The 21,356-nt window shown below is 43.0% G+C and overlaps 2 pseudogenes across 1 annotated transcript in view; both read right to left on the bottom strand.

The window, feature by feature from the left end:
* LOC146871929 (uncharacterized) overlaps positions 1–673 on the bottom strand; it is a 46,970-nt pseudogene extending 46,297 nt beyond the window's left edge. The window contains exon 1 of the transcript XR_014959629.1: positions 119–673. The product of XR_014959629.1 is annotated as an uncharacterized LOC146871929 (transcript). The remainder of the gene's footprint in view (positions 1–118) is intronic.
* Positions 674–3,875: 3,202 nt separating this feature from the next.
* LOC146871928 (26S proteasome regulatory subunit 10B-like) lies at positions 3,876–17,996 on the bottom strand (annotated as a pseudogene).
* Positions 17,997–21,356: the final 3,360 nt, after the last annotated feature.

Raw genomic sequence — 21,356 nt, 5'->3', positions numbered from 1 at the left:
CGACACAAGTCTTCTGCATCCCACAGGTGCCAATTACCCCACAGTTTCATATTAACACCGGATTAACTGGGCCAGAAATCGCAACAGCAGGCCCTCTTTGCGAAATGAGCGTGCTTACCCGTGAGAGCAGTTGTGTAAGCCCCCGTGGCGTTCACCTCTGTTCCTTCTGTAGTATTAATAGGTTTTGAATAGTACACATGTGTTGCTGGTATTCCAGTAATCTCTGACGTATTTGTGTAGGTGAAGGTCTCATGAGCTGTCCCTGTGGTAGACGGCAAAGTAGCTGTTGTTTTTTCACTGGCTAATCCCGAAGAATTATCGGAGCTATAGCCAGGTGTGACGGTGCTGGTGATTGTAAAGAGATTTATCGTGGTTCCCCCAGGTCCGCTGACATTTGCCGTGGGTGACGCCTCTGAGAGTTTGTTCCTGTCGGTACCTTGAGTGTGCACCAGTGTGGGAGCTGTGGGCATCCCTGTAGGGGATGGAGATTCAGGCAGCTCTTTTGGAGTGGCTGTGCCATTAATTTCAGTCAAATGTACTTCCTGGGCACTTGTAGTTGTACTGTTATTTGCTAGCGGAAATTCTCCAAGTGCATCTGTCGTCTTGACAACAAATAATGTAAGAGCACATGAAAGTACCAAAAATCCCAAAAATGATTTTTTCCATAGGTCATTGTGCCTTATAAAACGTTTTCACCAACTTAATTTTCCTTGTTAATTCAGATCTGCAAAGAAGAAGGAAACAATCAAATTAAACGTAAAACCTAGTCTATACAATTAACAAACAGTTGTGTCGTGTAGTAAGATGGTGCATTATCTTTGGTTCAAGCTTACAGAGGCATGTTTTATAAACAGTCATAAATTCATTCAGGGTGATGGTAGATCCAAGCCTCTATATTGAGTTTAAAATATTAAAGAGAATATGTCGCTTTTTATGTCCAGCTTGACAGTGCAATAGTCCGTGAGAGTGCTGTTTCCAATTCTTTAATATATAAATGAAGTGAGCGGGCTTCAACTTCTACTTGAGAAATAATATTCTCTCATCTCTTGCTATTGGCAATTTGGTATTTCACTCCCCTTTCCAGGAGGTTCATCAAGGGAAAGCATTAGGGTGTATATTACATCTGTAAAGTAGACTCAATGCTAAAGCTTTTTGCCACATTCAATTATTTGTCTCCAGTATGCATTCCTACATAAACAAAAAGTTTCTTTTGTTATTTTCTCCCAATAATGTATACAATAAAACCAGACCTCCCACCAAAGAACCCTTGAATCTGCGCTTTTACCAAGTTTTGTTCCCAGACGGTTGAAAGCTGAGAACAGCTAAACTTCAATATACTGCCATCTCTGACACCGTATATTTACAGAACTGAGAGCTGCAGACGACATGTAGCCACCCTTATACAAGTGGCTTCAAACAGCTTGGCAATTTGCATGAGGCGCTGACAGCCACAATATGGCCATTTGCTTGGAGGAACAGACATCTGAGCGTGTCGAACTGCATGCAGGCAGACCGAAGCCAGCATTGAAGCACCTTTCGCACTTTATCACCCCCGTAGACTGGTACACTGATGAGCATTAAGGAGCTGCTTGATACAATGTAAATGAAGGTGCTCTGATCACACCAATCAGCATGTCAGACACTGAATCACAAAGGAGAGCTCTCATCCTTCGGACAGAGTGAAGGCTTTTATAAGAAGTATACAATCGGCACTCATAGGAGTTGTGACAAAGTGCTGGCTTGCTGTAATTGGCAAGGTTTGGATGTCCCCATCCAGAATTATGCAAGTAAATTAATTAAACAATATGCAGACCCGGTTGTTTACCTGAACACATTGGTCCCTTGGACAGTACAGAAGTGACATGGTTTTCACTCACACTGGACAATTTTATTTAATGAATTTATTATGTCGGCCTAGAGAGCAATGTGGAGTCATACATAGCTTGGGGATCACACAGTGGCTGTAGTACACTACAAGGGGTTGATGTTGTGGCATAATAAGTTAGAAAGGGTTGCACATTTTGCATCCCTCTTGCCCCCCCGACCCTCCACATGCAACCCATATTTGACAAATTCTGCCTCATGCAAAAAGTTTCACAGTTGAATGACAGGTCATTTTCAAACCAATACATACATAAAATAAGTAACCTGGTTAGTTCTTCTGAATATGGCCCACATTTCACAAATTTGCCACCCTGTATAATGGCTTGAAGGTGGAGGGGGGGGGTCATTTTTTCTTAACCAAATATGTAAAAGTATGGTCAGTGCAGATGTGCCACAACATGTTCTGGTTATACATTTGTATGGCAGTGACCTACATACATAGGAAGGAGCCCTTTGCTTCAAACCATGAGAAAGAAAGCTTATCTAGGTCAATGAATGATTGGGCTCCTATGAAATAGTATGATCGGTAACAAGAAACAGCATACATTCTCGTGGGGCCAGGAGTGAGGCAGTCATTGAGATTACTCGTAGGTGGGTCAGTAACTCTAGGCAGAAATTCACTAGCAAAATAAGCTTGGGCTCAACACAAAGGAATGGCTAGTTTTCAGGTGAGGGGATCCACTTATTTACACTGAGACAGATGTTTTCTATTGGTTTGCAGAAAGTGTTGGAGTTGGTTGGTTACTTTTAAAAGGGAATCCAGTGTTAAAGGAAAAAGGGGCGGCCTCAGAACTGGTGGCAGCTTCTCCTAACCCAGGACTTGCTGAGTTTCTGGGCTATCCTACAGTTGTGGTACTTAAAATTAACCAAGAAAATGTGCACAGATGGCGTGGTCTCCGTGATCCATCACAAAAAATTGGGGACCTAGAGCACTTAAAGGTCCAGAATACATGCTCCTCTGATAATTCTCAAAAGAAAAAGGTATGCTGTTCCTAAAGGGGACAAGGGACAAAGGGGAGTAGGTCAGAGAAAAGGAACCACTACAAAGAAGTGGTTCCTTTTTAGGTCGAGCCCAGAGTCAGCGCGCATGCGCTGCTACGCCAGACTTGCTATACTGGAGTAGAAGCCCCTCCCACTCTCCGTCCATATTTGTCATTGGCTTGTGTCATTGTTCTTTGTAAATGCTGGCTTCTGATTCGTAAATAGGCTTGTTAGTCCCTCTTTAGTACCGCCTTGTCTTCATTTGTAACCTCCCATGGTGACTGGCCCTTTTTCTTAGTTGTTACACGGTACGTGGTATTAAGTCTGAAAGCACTATTTTCTTTTTTGAGTTTCTCTCACTGCAGGCATGATGTGCTTTGCTTACATTCAGCGCGCCGTGCACAACTTCTCTTTTCAAGCAGCCGGGACAATTGCAGCCACTTCTTTCCAATGCCATAGGTCTCACATTTAAATTCAAGACCTATTGCATTGCAAATATTATTATCCTAAGCCTCCCATCTCCTTATTTTCTCACCACCCTACCACTTCTCCTCTCCCCACTACTTGCATGTGGTTCTATCTCCTCTCCAAAAAAGGTGGATGTCGTCAATGTATCTTCACCACAAAGTATTATTTGTGCTGTAGGGGTTAATGGTGTGAAAGATGTTTTCCTCCTTAAAAAAATATAGAGGCAGGCCAAATTAGGTGCTTCCCATCGAGGTCCCCTGAGTCTGGTGGTATAGTTGTTAACCAAATTGAAAAAAGTTTTTTGTCAGGGCAATAGTGGCATAATCTATAATGAAACAGACTGGAGTAGGGGCAGTACAGTCCTCAGAAAGTAGGGCTCTCTTGACCACTGCCAGGGTGGCTGTTTGAGAAATGTTAGTATAGAGGGCCTCTACATCTAGAGTCACCAGTAAATCAATTGAGTCTGTGTGGTTAGTTGTTTCTATGAGACATAGTACATCCATAGTATCATGGAGGAAGGAGGGAGTTTTTTTCACCAAGGGTTAGAGGAAATAGTCGCAGAATCTGGACAATGGTTCCAGAAGTGACTCAATGCCTGACACAATTGGTCTCCCTGGTGGTAGGAGGACACTCTTGTGAATTTTGGGGAGGATGTAAAAGTAGGGTATCTTCTGTTGAGTGTTAACCAAAAATTCAGCCTCATTCTCACTAATCCACACTTGGGATTCTGCTGTTGATACCACAGAGGTAATTTGGGTACTCAAACGTCTAGTTAGATCAATGGAGATAGGAGTATAGTATTTCCTGTCTGACACTTGGCAGTTACATTCAGTGTTATAGTCAATGGTAGACATGATAACAATGGCGCCCCCCTTCTCTGCCTGTTTTATGGTGATTTCTTTGTCATTGGCTAACGAACTAATTGCTGCCAACTTAGAGTTGGAAAAGTTCTGGAAGGTGGGACCCCTTTTAACCTGAGTTTTTTCATTTAGAACTTCCTGTTCAAAGGTCAGTATCTTTATAGCAGTTATATTGGTAGTGGGGGTGAACCTAGAAGGGTTGCATAGCCCTGAGTCAGTTTTTTGAAGTCCAGGTTTGTCCTGGAAGAACGCCCTCAATCTTATTTTCGGGAAGAAATTGTGGAGTTCATAGTTGTCCTGAGGAAGTCACTATACGTGACGAAACACGTGTCGGCTGTCATCCATTTGGATCAAGATTTAGAAAACACAAGTCTCCTTTCTACGAATCAACAACTAGAACCAAATGTACTAGGGAGTTCTGATTTATGTTCATGATTATGACTTTCCTTTCTGTAAAACGTATGAATTAAATTACTCTTTGTCATATATTTCTGTGAGGACCCAATCTGTTCCGCAGCCAGTTTTTCATTATCACTACTGTGTTCCTTGTTTCTTTGGTTAATAACCAATAAGAATAATATGTGACTCTAGAGTGCCGGGATTTCTTTATGTATAAAATCTGTTAATTACGGGGATTGCTTTGCATGATCCGTATATTTCAGCACTTAGGTAGTAGGGTGCTTCCCTATCCCGAGTGGCACCACTTACTCAACTTGTTATCGATCTTACTGTTTTTCTGACAACTATTACTATACACCCAATTTGATTCCAATAATTGCTATGATGTGCACCCTCAGATGCATTACTACCCCATTCTTTTGTTGTTGTCCTAGAATGTATCTGTCCTAGGTGTGGGGACTAAGCCAAGGCCCTTCTTGAGTACCTTGGTCTCTGTGTCATTCAGGGTTCTCTTTGACAGATTAACAACTAGTTTTTCTTCCCTGTCTGACTCCTTGCCTGTACCTGGTGCGGGGGTGGTTCCTGCCACTGTACACGTTTGAGCCCTCCTCTTTTTCGACCTCTTCCTCTGCCCAAGCCTCTGTCTAAAAAGCAGGTTTGTAGGGTTGAGGGAAGGTTTGTTGGCCTTGTGGAAACAAGAGTTAATGGTAAAAGGGGGCTGCCTGAAAGATAGGACATGCCCTGATGTGTGTGGCATGTCCTGATAGTGAATTACAGCCAATTTGTTTTTCACTATAGCAAGGCTACCTGTTACCATAGGCAAGAATGGGCAGTTTGATTATAACATCTTATAATCCTAACTGACTCAGGGAACTAGGTAGAAATTCGAGTTTAGTATGCCTGAACTCATAATGTTAAAAAACATCTTTTAGTGAGGGTGATTTTTACATTCTATGTTTGAAAATACCACTTTTAGAAAGTAGGTATTTTCTTGCCTAACCATCCAGCATGCCTCTGCTAGGTTTGTGTATTCCATGCCTGGTTTGTGAGTGATAGCATCTGGGGGGGGTCCAGGAGTCTGGGTGAGTCAGCACTAGGCTGAATAGACCTATCTGCATTTGGAGTGGTGGGAGGAATAGCACCTGGGCCTGAATAGGGCTGTGCCTGCCTTCCACAATGCTGGCTCCACCTCCTGTGGTGAATCTGATGACCCTGGCTCACACTGACAAAGAAAGAAGTTGTGCACTAGCAGAGTGCACCCAGAACTGGTTTGGACTGGGTCCAGGACCTCTCACACATAGAGAACAAAGACTTTTGGGGTATAAATGTGAGAGCTGAAACTGCTGAATTTTAGATCACTTCTGGGAAATCAAGAGGAACCTTTGCCAAAGAGAAGAAACTGGAGAAGCTGAAGAAGGATTACTGCCCCTGTGCTGTTTGCTGTCTGGGGTTGGCCTGCAGTGGTTACTTGTTGCTAAGGAAAGGAGAAAAGGACCTTGCTGTTTGCTTTGTCATCTTGAAGAAGATCTCCAGGGGCTTGAACTGAGCTTGCCTCCTGTCTGAAGTCTCAGGGAAACAAAGACTTCACCACTAGCTCCCCCTGAATTTCCATGCTGGGATTTCTAACCTACAGAGAGGTGCCTGCAGCTGTTTAGGACCTCTAGAGACTGTTTGTCGCTGGAAGCTGGAAGTGCGACGCAACGAGGAGAAGCGTGTCGCCGCCGCAGCAGTTGCCGTCGCATCGCCGAAGAAGCATGCCGCCGCAGCTGTTCGCCGTTGCATCGCAGACGAAGCATGTCGCATCACTGGAGAAGTGTGCCGCCGCCGCAGAGGTCACCGTCGCCTCACCGGGGAAGCGTGTTGCAGGGCCTGTTGCGGCTCCAAAGATCATCGATTTTGCCGCACGACCATCGGGCGTGCAGGCATTGCATCCACGTTGTCGCATCACATCAAAGACGCCATTTTGTCACACCGCATCGAGGCGCCATCTTGTTGTATCGCACTGGACCACAGTAAGAAACCGACGCATCAACTCCTCTCCGGTAAGGAACCGATGCATCACCTCCCCTGCGCTGCAGTAAGGAACCGACGCATCACCTCCCCGAAGCAAGGAACCGACGCATCACCTTCCCTGCGACCCTTTTGTTTGTTTTGCTTGACGCATTCAAGGTACTTTGACAGTAAAGTGTCGCTTTTACCATCTACATTGAACTAAGCTATTTCTACCATTTCAAAAAGTCATATTTTTATTACAGTATTGTGGATTTTGTCGTTTCGTCTTGTGTTAAGTCTACTAAAGATTACTTATTTTTCTAAACTGGTGTGGTGTCCATTTGTAGTGTTTTCACTGTATTACTGTATGTGTTCACAAATGCTTAACACACTGCCCCTGAGATAAGCCTGTCTGCTTGTTCCAAGCGACCAAGGGGGTGAGCAGGGGTTATTCAGGAGTGTATCCCCCTTTCCCTGACTAGAAGCAAGGGTCCCTATTTGGACAAAGGTGTATACCATTGCCAACTAGAGACCCCCATTTCTAAGTTTTTATATGAGTATAAATATTTGTGTGTGTGTGTGTGTGTGTGTGTGTGTATATATATCTATATATATATGTGTGTGCATTTAAGTTGGGGTGCTGCTATGTTGATGAGCTCTTTGTGAAAGGCAGTAGTAGCGAGTGCATTCGATGAGAGTGCAAGATGCTCTCAGCGTGTGCTATTCGGGAGTGTGCTTCAGTGTGTTATGATGCCTAACATTCTGCAGCTGCTCCTGTGTGTCCCCTGTAAACGGTGCACTTTAAGATGCTGGATAGGCCATCACCATAAAATTAATCCAACGCTGAAATTCTTGAACAGGAGTTCTGTCTTTAGGGTCGTTATAAAGTGATACGGCAACAATTCTTTGTTCAACAGTAACACTGACAGTAAGTGGCCACATGCTTGCACTTCCTTAATCCAAGACTGCATTATGAAATGTTGTTAGCTGGTATGCAGTGATACTGAAAGATAGTATTGCTTTTGCTTCAACCTAGTTTGAATATAGAGGTTACGCTGAGAGTTGATACTTTTGGAACTATTCACAAGGTCGCAAATCTAAAATTGTCCCTTGAGTGATTAAAAAGGACTCAGCTCTGACAGGTACCAAATCAAGTTTCCAAAGTGTAAGTTCTAGCCACTGCAGTTATATACCTCTGTGTGGAATTGTACACGATATTAAGACAGACTTTATTAGCGCAATTCATTCTCTAAAGAAAGAGTAATCCTACTACCTGAACTTGGTGAGAAATATTCCCTAGAGGAAAAATATTTGTTATTGTTCTCAATTGTAAGATCCCTTCGATACTCATGAAATGTGTAGGTGTAGGGTACATGTAAAGCTAAGTATGCAATATTAGTTCCAGATTTTTAAGCTGTTGCAATGGAGTAGGGCACATTCCCAAATAATATAACTTAAGCGATAAACAAATCTGGAATTTAAATCAACATCTTAGAATATGTTTCTATATCGTAAATTGATATGGCTATGATTTGAATCATTCATTTATGAGGTTAATGGCAGAAACCCCGTCTTGACCAGAAGAAACATTGCCAAATCAGTCTCTATTGAAATCCCCTAGACAGTGGAGACTTTTGGTTGTCTTTGGTAATCCTTATTGTGTAAACACTTCATGAATATTTTGTGTATTATAGTACTTTTATCAAGTATAGCAGAGACTATAGATTCTGACATGAAGGGTTATTCTGATGGCATACTGCATTATGAATGGCTGACCTGCACCACCTCTTGAGTGATCTATCCAGCTGTTCTGAAGAAACAAGGTGCCAAACGAGAGTAGGTGGTTACCTCCTTTATCGAAGCATTATTATGGCCCAAACATACCAGTTATAAACAACTCCAAGTGTTTAAATCAGACACCAGTGATCCCTAGCTGTTCTGGGATCCATGGTACCCAAGGAATCTGTCCTCATTCTTGGACATGGAAATCTCAAAGTCAATGTGCTATCCAAGGGTCTCTCTTCGAGAGGACAATATCTACATATATAGTAAAGACAGTGCCTGGACCTCAAAGATAGTTCTCACCTTTCTAGGTGGAGGCTGCGAAGAAACCCCTGTAGCTCTCTCAATCCATTAGGCCTCCAATAGAAAAAGGAGAGAGTTCTTTGTGCACAATTCACACCTTGTTTTATTTCTGGAAGAACCAATAAATATTCTTCCCCAATCCTCTCCTGGAATATGAATTCTACAGATGTCAGAAGGAGTAAATAGGTCTAAGTAGTACTCATCAGCATTTAATTAACAAAAATATCTATTTTTAAACATACCTTCCTTTTGTCCACAAATACCACCATTATGGGGAAACCTGTGTTCTATGACACTCTACTCTGCGCTCTGAGGAAGTTAGTTGTTACTGGGGTGTATGTGTCGAGCCTTTTATCATGCAGCAGTAGTAACACAGAGCTTCAGGCACCATTGAACAACATTTGTATATATGTCTCTTCAAAATTAGTCAAGCATGCATTTAATATTTACTTCACTATAAACTTCGACATTTTATGATACAAGTGTTTGCACACAAGATTCAATGTCCAGTCAGAGGCTTATGTTTGGAAATCATAGGTCTTCATTTACAAGTAGTTCAAGGATGGGCACTTAAGAAAGGATGTACACAACATGCACTTTATGTGGAAGAGGTCGAATTCCAAACATTGTTACGGAGATTATGCGATAAGGTGCTTTATTTTATTTTTTTAAATCATTCCGACAAAGGCCAGATTAATTATTTTCTAAAGTATTCAGGTGTCCTCAGCAACCTCTACAGGTCCTTGTGCTTCCTACAATGTTTTTGTCTCCAAACGAATGTGGCTGAAGTCTGAGTCAGGGCTATAGTAGGTCTCCCCTCTGTCCTAGTTTCAGTGCAAGCATGGATGCAAAGCTTTCAGTGAGTTTAGGCCAGTTTGGTTCAGTTTATCGCAAAAAAGTTCAAACAAAATCCACCAGCCAAACGGGAACATGGATGACAAATAAGGGCCTCATTTATAAAAAGTGCCGCATCGCTGGTTGAAAACAGCGATGCAACACTTTTCATTGTGCCATCCTTGCGACACCATGGATGCACCATATTTAAACTATGGCGCTCCATGTCGCAACGATTGAGCAGATACTTCAAGAATCCTGACTTATCATTTGGCACAGTAATGACGCATTGCTGGACACATGGTCGCGTCCCATGTGAAAGGCCCTGCATCAGTCCTTAGGTGTAAGGATTTGACGCAGTGAAATCGTAGAAGTGGTGCAGTGAAATCTCACAAATTTCACTGCATCACTTTTACGAGCCTTTTTTATGGGGGAACGCCCACCCTGCATACATTATACCTGATGCAGGAATAATGTAGCGTAGGGCTTTACAAAGTGACGTATCTGCGTAGATGCGTCACTTAAAATGGGCCACAGTGTGGCACATTGATTACGCCGCAGCAACGTCACACAAATAAATCTGAGGCAACGGCAACATAAGAACTTCAAAAATAAGGTCCTAAGTCTAAAAGTGTTGCAAGGGATGCGGAATGTCTGTCCTCAATTACCTCAATTAGTCCCGGTTCTGAGTACAGGGATGAGGGTAGCGGACAGCCACAGTGATCTGTTTGCACTGTGGGTTGTTTCGAACACCACATTTTAATGTTGTTGTTCGAGCACCCACAGGACAATGCAAGTTTACTAACAGTCCCTCTGCCACCCCCACAAGCACAAACAGGAGGGGCAGGATTGCGATAGGTACTCCTTTCTTGTTCTGCCAGAACATTTTAAAACTGAATTCCTTCAGTTAAGAACACCTGGGCAACTGATGTCTCTGTGCCCACAATTGAAAACAAGCATTGGCATAGCCAATAGGATTCGCCTTTGGGACCTTATGAGTGTTTAGTTATCCAGCACAATATTCTTGGTGCAACAACATCAAGTGTTGCAAGGCTAAACACTTATAAGGTCCCAAAGGCAAGACCTATTGGCTATGCCAATGCTTGTTTTGAGTGAGTGGCTTGTGCAGGTATGCCACTGTGAGGTAGAGATGCTGCGAGAGCTTTTACAGGAGCCCCTGTGACATTGCGCCTCTTCAAAATGCATCTTGGGTCTGGTGTAATACTTCTAGCCCCTATTCCTGTCTTCTCGCACCCAATGCATCCTTAAATGTCCCATGTACAGCCAGGGTTGACACTCCTATTACCCCTGCCCTTCAGTGACACTTTACCCGTCACGGGTGGTGGTGGTGGATGTGGGGGTGGTGGTGGGCGTGTTGGTGGATGTGGTGGTGGACATGGAGGTGGTGGATGTGGTGGTATTGGATGTGGTGGTGGTAGACATGGTGGTTGACGTGGTGGTTGTGCTCGTGGTGGTGGATGTGGTGGGTGTGCACGTGGTGATGGATGTTGTGATGGTGGTGGACGACGTGGTGGATGACGTGGTGGTGGGTGGATGACGTGGTGGTGGTGGATGACGTGGTGGTGGTGGACGACGTGGTGGTGGTGGACGTGGTGGTGGTGGACAACTATTGGGTAGAAGGGTGCTGGCAAACTGCAGGAGGAGGACCTCGAAGGGGGCACATGGGAGAGCAGAAAGAGGCCAAATATTAGAAACAAAAAACGGCCGTTCATGTAGCGCACACACAGAAATGAGGGCTCTGTACAGCCCAGTACTGCACACTACACAACAAACAAATATCAGTTCATGTAGGGCACGCACAGCAATGAGGACTCTGTACAGCCCAGTACAGCATTTAAAATTTAAAGCGCAATGCTCCGTTAATAAAAAAAAAACACGTAGTGCCTGCAGTGAGAGTGGCTCACAAAGAAAAGAAAAAAGTGCTTAACGGCTAATTAAGAGACACTGTCTCCCGCCGCAAGTAAAAGATCCAATCCCTGTGGGCGGGGCCAAAAGTGGACAGGGTGGTAACCAGTAGGGACTAAAAAGCCTCCTGGACAATCGTAACACCCGGTTTTGCATAATTGGTGATGCAAAATGACGCGCACCAATGCAAAACACAGGCGGAGCAGAAAGCGAGCTTCTGGAATCGTATTGATTCCAAGAAGCCCTCGCATGGCGAGTGCAGCGCTTGCGCGCTGCAAACGCCAGGAAAGACCACAAAACTGGTACCATGACACCAAATATATATATATCTGAAAAAACAATGCAGTGCTCTAGCCAAACCAAAACGCCCTGCTACCCAAGGGTGTGATATGTGGGATCCCAAAGAATTAAGGTCCCACTCCAGACACAGGAAGAAAGGTTGGAGGACACTCGAAATCAGTTACAATAATAATCATGAAGTCTATAGAAGGGAGTGAAAGAGCAAGTGCTCCAATATATAGATACTATATTTGTTGATGGCTTATCATGGCCTGACAGGCTATTGAATAACAGCTTTTTACTGGACCTACATATTGGATTTGGAGCAATTTGGCTTTCACTCCCTTCACGACCTCCGACATACCGTTCCCTTCTCAGACCATTTACATTTTTCCGTTGTATGTTCACTGTTTTCATGGTTGATATTTTTGTACGTTTAGATACAAAATGACAAATTATTTTAGTGTTCCTTCTTTTGGTTTCTACAGCAAAACATCTATAGTATGTAAACAGTGACCATATACATGGTACTACATGAATAAATAACCACTTTGGTTACAATTTTATTTGCTTACCAGTCTACCATTTGCTCCCAGGTGTTTTATCATTCTTTTTTTGTGATGGTCATGCTCCAATTCTTTGTAGATATAAACTTACTATATATTCGCCCTATGTGGACAGGTATTCTTTTCCTTTAGGGTGCTTTAGTTTATCTTATCACTTTGGGACTAAGGATCTTAAACAAGTGGAGCAAGTCCCTCTTTGTCCAAAGACAGCCACCCCCTCCGATCTCACAATGTTCATCTGTAATGATCTATTGAGTTACACAGAACTATGGCAATTTTACTATAAAATTATGATTTATTCTTTGATTTGTTATATTGCAGCCTTGATAAAAGTCCAACAAGATGAAACTTGTTGACTGCAATGATCGCCCTATGTAATCAGCTGTTTTTTCATAACTTTATATAAGTATGACCACCTGTGAAGAAGAACAAGTAAATTAAAATTGATGGACTGAAATGTATGCCTTGCATAGATTTCATGACTATTTTTATAGCTGATTCTGAGTGTAGACCATTCTATAGTAGTTACGACTATAGAGGCTTCCAAAATGCACGGGTAAATTCATTTATCAGACTTTGAAAACAGTGAAAGTAAGGTTGGTAAACTCTCCAAAGTGAATAAGAGGGAAACTATCCAATGACAGTGCACTGCAAATCAGGTACTTAGTACAGATGAAGGAGCCATACATGACCCATCAAATAAAATGTTTTTTCATACCAGGGCTTTGGGGCATATTAGGCAGTGGAAGTCACTAATAGTAAAAGCTATTTTAATTTATAAAAAACAGAATATATATTTTTTTTTTTGCTACTTTCTTGTTTCTAGAGAGGACATAGAGTCTTTGTACACATGAAGAAAAACTTAAGTACACCATTTGTTTAGTAGTGGCATCTGAGACCCTAGGAAAAACTACATCTAACTCTGCAAGGATGACAAATAATCCAACTTCAGCTCTTCAGCCACAATTTCCAATACTGGTATTTGATCTCTTCCGCCTGAAACCTTCGCCTTAGGGCTAGATTGACTTCTCCACAATTCCCTTTCACATTTTGGCCTTAAATACTCTTACACAAATGTACCCAATGACACACAGCAGCATGTACTAGCTGTTATGATCCAAAACCAAAATCTATAAACACATTTTCCTTGATGACCTCAGCTGCATCCTCCTAACCTTGGCCAACAGTAGCATACTGACCAGCACCAAGCAAGTCAAATCAGAATCTGACACACACACACTGTTGTGCATATCTAAACACAAGTATCTGCCTCACAAGAAAGTATGGGCTACACAGCACTCACAGTCTCTCACATAGTGAAATCCAATTAAAAGATAAAAGGTAATGTAGACAATCAAAAGCAAGGATTTGTTCAGTACATGCACTGTGTACATACATATAGGAACATGTCTGTAGCAAACTTGGCTGCCTCATGAGGGAGAATGTGCTGACTAGATATGGTGTAATACTAGGTGTTTCTAAACAGGTCTGATATATGTTTAATTTGCATTACATCCCTATAGGCACTATGGTCAGCAGACCCTTTAAAAAGTTAAGACATCACCGTTTGGTGACATAACAGTGGGAGCGAGGCAAGACTTTACCTAGAATTAGAACTGCCTCAAAACTATGAAAACACTGTCAAGCTATTTTTGTAATTATTAGTTTAAAAAAAAATACTTTGGAAAACAAACATTGACAAAATACTGAAGTTAAGCCTGTGAACAGGTGTGGGATTAAGGATACAGAGGTTATGGGTGTGGGAATAAAAGTTAAGAGTATAGGGCCCATAGTAGGGGGGACCAAAGGTTAAGGATTTGAGATGCTGACATTAAGGAGTTAGAGGATAGAAGTTTGGGCATAGTCAAGGGTTTGTGGAATAGAATTAGGGGTTTAAGGATTTGACTTAAAATTTAACTGTTTGTGGTGCAAAACGTAAGCAATGGTGTATAGTGCAAGAGATTTAGGAATGAAGGGTATGGCATTAAGTTTAGAGGTGTATTGTAAAATGCTTGCTATATAGGGTCAGATATAGATTATGGGTACAGCGTAAGGGGATTGCGGTATAGACAGGGTCACTGGAATTATGAAACAGGGGAGCACCAAATTATGCAGCAAGAAAAGGCAAATTATGCAGCACAATGAGGCTCTTTTTATAGTATTACTTCATTATTCTGTATTTCATACGCATAGTAATACTATCCATGCAAAGATTTCACCTCCTTAGTACTAGTTTAACAACGAAATACTGAAATAAGCAACCGAAATATGACCAGTTAACCTTTGTGAAGGGCCTTCCACTGCCTGCAAACACGTTGCCACGATTTTTAGTAATTTTTAATGCGTCAGAATTAGAAACTTTTGTTGAAATCTGCAGATTATGCAGCAGATGATGGATTATCTACAAAAAAACAATTATGCAAAAAAGCTGCAGACTCGCATAATTCAAGTGTATACGGCTATAGGGCTAAGAATTGTGGCATTAGGTATAGAGGTTAGGGGAAAAGGGTATAGGAGGTAAAGCTGTAGGGTGAGGGGTAGAGTATAGAGTTACAGGTATAGGCTTAAGGTTTTGGAGTGTAAGATTAAGGGGTTGGCAGTTAAGGGGGCTTGACTTAACCTTTATGACTTATTGTCGGGATCACAGATGGAAACGTGGTTAGTATCAAGAGTGTTAGTGAATGTTTCCGTCATTTTGTAAGATGCTTTTTACAGTAACACAGAGGTTAATTTCCATGACAACACTTCCAACTGCGCCACATCAAAAGTGAAGTGTTAAAAACAAACTGATACCATTTATCAATGATTTTTTTTATTTTACTCCACAAAAGGACTAGGATCTACATGTATTGGATAAACCCAGCTGCCTGAAAGTATGCATCTCTGGAAGGCCTTGTTGGAACTGGCTCCAAAATTGAGCCAGGGTTTAAGTGCACATTTTAGGGTTAAACCGTGACAATTTTCCCCTGTTTGCATCTGTAAGAATGCTAGTGTTTTGCATTCCAGTGATTGTGCATCTCATCAGAGCGTAAATACCTTAAAACGTTATCAACGCTTACAACGTTCCACAACTCCTAGCAAATCATAACTTGTGTTACTACACTATTATTGATCACATTTTTGAACCACCAGTGGCTGTATGTACGTTTCTTTCAGTTCCCACGAAATAAAATACATAGCTGTAGAAAAGGTTCTAACAGGATGCATATGGGGGTTTATGCCATTTCTTGTGACCCTCCTTTTAAAGTGAATTTTTTTATGGCGCTGATTAAGCCCGACCCCCGCATTTAGGAGGTGTTGCATTATCCGTTATACTATGGTCAATAGTAACACAGATATTAGGGTGCTGCGGTGACAACAACCAGGGTGGAGAGTTATTGAGTGTAGACTGAAATTATGCATTAGTCATTCGGGGAGACAATACACACACTCTGATAGCATAATCTAAGAGCGATAACATCAACTGTAGCTTGGTTTCAAAACGGTAATAGGCAGAAGGAAAACTGCAAATATATATTGGCAGGTAAAATAAATGTCTCAGAACTGTCAACTTTAATCGCAGATCGATGTCTGCTATTTTTCAATGTATCAATCCATCGGAAAAGGCCTCTGGCATCTAGAATAAAGCGCTAACTGGTGTAAACTATAGGGTGTGAGGCGAGGGAGGGGATGCACTGTTTTGCGGACTGGAAACAACGTGTTACTGAGTGCATTGGTCTGCAAGCATGCCTGGGTAGGGACCTAATAGGGGCACTGAGTGTATGCATGTGTGCGTATGTTGGTTAAGTTAGCTGCAGCAAGGAGACCGATCAATATGTACAAGGGGGTTCTATTTGATACTGCGGAGATACGTATTGGCAAACATCGACTCACTCACCAATCAAGCCACATAACGTACTAACCGGTCTATCAATTTATCCGCCATGCATGTACTAATCCATGAATATTGCTGCGGCCAGACACGCTTATTCTGACAGTGCATGTACAGTAACTGATATGTGCAGCCGAGTCAAGTCTGTCCCGCTCAATTAGCTACCCATGCTGTCACTATTAGCACGGTCATTTCACTACACAAAGAGGAATACCGAGCAACATTACCAAAGCTGTGTTTATCACAGCTGGAACTACTTTTACGCAGATGTAATCTTTAAAGGGCACACTGCATATACACGGCCACACAAGACAAACACATTCATCACGATCAGCACTTTCGAAAATGGATTAGTGTATGCCAAAACCAACGAGAAAACGGACATGTACACTGTCCTGCGGGCTAAAGACATCCCTATACAAAGCGAAGACTTGACAATAATTTTCAGTACGGTGGCACGTTTGTTTTGCATTAGAACAACATATATATGACAGGAAATTGAGAAAGATGCAAATAAGGCTGAAAAGCCTGATTGGAGGCGCAGAGGCAACGCATATATTTAGTGCTAAGCTGCAAACGTACGATTGTTCACAAACAAAAATACTGCACAAATGCCATTAATATTTATTATTCGTGTTCGAAAAAGTAAACTATAATCCGCTGCATTGCCAAACACCACGGTGTTGCCTGAAACAAGATACAAATGGCCACTGCCGAGTATAGGGCTTTATTCTGCTAACAAAGAAAGGAGAATAGATCTAATGGTTAATCTGGCTGCAAGACATATTCTATAAAGTCTCCGACCCAGAGTTTACAAAATATTTCAAACAAGAGGCCTGTCCCGGGAAATTAGGCACATTCTTCACGAGTCGTTAAACTGGGCTCTAGAGTCACTTATTTTTCAATGACTTTCAATGCCAGTTACAGTCACTTTCCTCAGACGGGTTGTAGTCCAGCTTGGACTCGAGCTTCTTGGAATCGGCCACCTTGCGCATGGCCTTCATAAAGTCCTCCTGTACTACGAAGCAGCCCCGGTCGGTAGTAGGAGTAACTGCAGGGCGGTGACGTGGGGAGGGGGAGGGGGAGGGGGAGGGGCAGGGTGGGGGGTAGTAAACTATGGATTCTGGAGGTTTACAGGTAAGTTAATAAACGAATTTCGTTGCGTGCACAGCATCGCATTTGGGGATGCAGTGCACGCAACGAAATTCGTTTTATTAATTTATATGTTAACTTACCTGTAAACCTCCGGAATCCATAGTTTACTACCCCCCACCCTGCCCCTCCCCCTCCCCACGTCACCGCCCTGCAGTTACTCCTACTACCGACCGCGGCTGAGAGCAGGCAGCCCTTGGGCGGCATGATGGCCACACGCTGGAAGAGCTCCCGGTTGGTGAGCAGCAGCTCGATAACCTCGCGTAGCTCCCGGAACTGCTCCGAGAGGCCGCTGATGTCCGAGTAGGACACGTCGGCGGGGTCCTCATGTGACATGTTGTAGACCAGAGGGTTCACCTCACGGGGCAGATAGCGCATGACGGTCAGGGTAGTCATGTCGAGGGCCACACGCATTCCAGGTTTTAGCTTAGTGCGATCAAACTGCCTGCGACAGCCCACCACATAGCGCGGCCCGTTGGTGGGCTTAATGATGAACTTCTTATCTGTGAGCTGCTTCAACACCTCGCCCACAATCTGGCGTACGCTCTGAAGGGCCTTCAGATCATTCTCGGACTTCTCATACTGCTTGGTGAGCTCTCAAAGCTGCTCCTGGAGCTCCTTCAACCGCCCATCCATTTCCTTATGCTCCAGCAGCTTCTTGGGGTAGTCCTGAAGCGCCTTTTCCCGTGGGTCCGCCATGACAGTGAGCCAGCAGTTGCCAATCTGGCTGGGAAAGATGCGCGCAGGGCATGCCAGGGCAAAGGAATACAGAGAGGCATGCCGGGAAAATAACACTCTTTGTGAGTCACTACCTGAGAAACTGAAGGTGAATGACTGCACCAGTGGTTTAAGCATGGACATAAAAGAAAGAAATGACAGCCTCAGCGATCTGCAAGTTAGCATGCCACGCCCACTGCTCTAGCCCCAATGGACAGGACAGGACAGTGTGATATAAGAAAATGGATCATGTTTCATGATCGACACTCTTGAAAAGAATCTTTAGTAAGCAAACTATATTCCTTTTCATTGACCGAAATATCATCATTAAAAACAGCTACACAGTTTATAGTTTTCCGTGAGGTGTCATCGTAACTGAAAATTATCTGAACCACGTAAATGAATAGAATATCACACTGATTCTACCCTAAAAACAAGCATTTGCAATGTAATCGGTCTGATTGCATTGCAAATGCTTAAGTTTAAAACTGAGCGCGGCGCCGCTTCACGGACACCGCGCTCAGTTTCTTTATATATTTCTTAACTTCAACACTGAGCGCGGTGTCCTTGAAGTGGGCGCTGCGCTCAGTGCTAAAGTTAAGAAATATATCAATAAACCGAGCGCGGTGTCCGTGAAGCGGCGCTGCGCTCAGTTTCAAAGTTAAAAAAAAGTTTTAAAAAAAAGACTCGCAGAGCGTTTCCCTTGCGGGAGCGAGCAGGGGCACCGTATGTTTGCAAGTTAATTACAAACATATGGTGTCAAACTCGCTCCCGCAAGGGAATCACCAACCGTGCAAGCGTTGCCATTGAAAGCAATGCAACGCGTGCACGTTTTTAGGGCGAAAAGCGAGTTAATTCCAAAAGGTCTTTTTACTAAGCAACGCATGCGTGCTGCGTAGGCGAGACCTAAAAAGCAATTTTAAACACGCCTTCAGTGTGGGAAACGAGACTCTGCTGCCAAAATCACAAGTTCAAGACTTATGGATACCCCACACTTAAATAGGAGTCTTCACTTCATCTGTGTGTTGTCGTTTGGCACTAAATGTACAGACATTAACTTAGTGCCAGACTGTGACACACTAGCTGCCAGACTGCCTTGCCACGACAAAGGATGGTCAAGTGCAGCTTTTCAATATGCAGCGGAGGCTGTTCTCTGCGTGTTTAACATCTGTCAAAAAATACTATTGAGCCTTGAAGTAAACACCTGGGACGCCTGTACTGCATTTAACCTGCAGTGCAGCACCCAAACTGGGGCACACTGGGCCTGATTCACAAAGATACATTTACACTTTAGTGTACATTTACGATTTTCTGGGTGTTCGCAAACAAATTTTACTAGTAGCATCTTTAAGACTACGAAGTCTCCACACTCAGACAGACACACTGCACATAAAAAGACAGGCCAGGCCTGTGAATATGGCCCTCAGTGTTGAGCTGACAGGCCTGCTGGGGGCCTGGTGGTCAGAAAATCAAAAGAAAAGGTTCAGGGGGACGCGAGTTAGGGGCGCAATTCGACATGTAAATATGACAGAACATGTTTCAGAAATGGCACTTGCACCCAAACTACCTTACCAAGGGGAACCAAAATTCCACAGCAAAAATCAGGATAAAGATCAAGGCCCAGTGATGCCACCAGTGACGCCTGGAATTTAGAGTCAGGAGCCACCAATATCTTTAAATGGTGCTGACTCGATTCCTTAAAAACACACGAGATGATGGGAGGAATGCTTACAATAAGTCTTACCACTGTCAATTGCTCGGGGTAGCATTACAACCCATCACTCCTTTGCAACCATGACAGCTCGATTTGAACCCAGTGATATGCAAATCAGTCTTGTCTCTGCTCCAATAGGAACAGTATTGACCAAACTGCCAGTCCAGTCCCTCCCTGAACCGAAAATCAAGCAACCCAAGACTGGTTTCTCCCTGATTGGGGCTTGTCAGTAAAGACTGATTTCCATATGGCTGGGTGCAAACTGAGGTGCCATGGTGGGCTAAAGAACAACTGATTTTAATGCTACCCAGAACGATTGCCAGTGGTTAGAATTATTGCAAGCGTTTGTGCAAGCATTTACCTCCCAACACCTTCTGTGTCTTTGGCTAACTCAATACCTCTAGAATGGTACGCTCTATATGGTTAATTCAGGCTCGCTACACCTGTAATAAAGTTCAACAACTTTTTGACACCTCGTTGCATATATAATTTCTGGTAGATTATGACTGGCTGGGTTACCCATCTTCATCACTCAAGTCTTTTTTACTTCTTCTTCTTACACCTCTCCCTACAAAAAGCAGCACATCTTCCAGTTCCTGCAGGGCATGGTATGGCAGAAACAGATTGTTTAAGAATCTGGACTAGTCCTGGAGAGAAACAGTAATAACTAGGGCAATATTCCTAGTAGAGTTTTCTCTAGGATCAGGCACAGAGTCTCTCAAAGCCCTGGTAAAGAATTATATTACTACAGTCAATCACAAGAAATCACAAGTGGACCTAGGCTCTTTTGCCCTACAGGAAATCACATCCAAGAAGTTGTTCTGATTTTGGCAGGGCTGATATCTGATACCCTTGACAACCCGTGTGCACCTGCACCATTATGATATCTTGCACTAGCTATATTAGAGCAAATCCAAGATTTGATACATTTATCTCCATGACAATGGTACATTTCCGCTAAATAGGAAGAGGAAATGATGTCTTTGCTGCTCAAGAAAGGCTCCTTTTGATACTGGAAATGCAACTTTTGGCCAATGACTCTTCTCTCTGCTATGGGAAAGCTAGTTAAAAACAGTGATTGCAAAACAGCTTCCAGAGCTCTTCGAGAGTTCTGATGCCTCACCCTGGCAGAAAAATGAGCACTGCTTTATGAATAGTCATTGGTGAAACGAGAACAATCTTGGATGAGGTAGATTTTGAAGGAGGTTTCCTTTGGGGCCTCTCTTTTGTACTTGGCATTGTGGACCACACATTACAGAATGTTGTCTCCTTAGTTTTCAGGCCAATCATTTTGAAGTCAGTTGTGGGGTTCCATATGATTCTTTGCTGCCCCGTATGATAACATCCATGCAAGACCTCTGACTGCATTGACTTAACATCAATGCAAGACCTCTGAATGCACTGAATAGAATTTGTGGCTGCTTTTCACAATACTATGCCAAAGCATTCATATCGTTGTTTGGCAAGACATAAAGGCCCTAAGATTCACATTTCCTGTAAGGGAATGTTTATTTGTGATGCAAAAGATTAAAGTGGAAAAAACAAAGCAAAGAGGTGCAATGTACTCTGGCCATCAAGCATGGGTAAAACTTCTATTCCTATTTCTAAAGGTAAATCAGTGTTTGAAA

Source organism: Triturus cristatus, chromosome 1_1, assembly GCF_964204655.1.
Source record: "Triturus cristatus chromosome 1_1, aTriCri1.1, whole genome shotgun sequence".
Lineage (NCBI taxonomy): Eukaryota > Metazoa > Chordata > Amphibia > Caudata > Salamandridae > Triturus > Triturus cristatus.
This window is presented reverse-complemented; position numbering and strand designations above follow the sequence as displayed.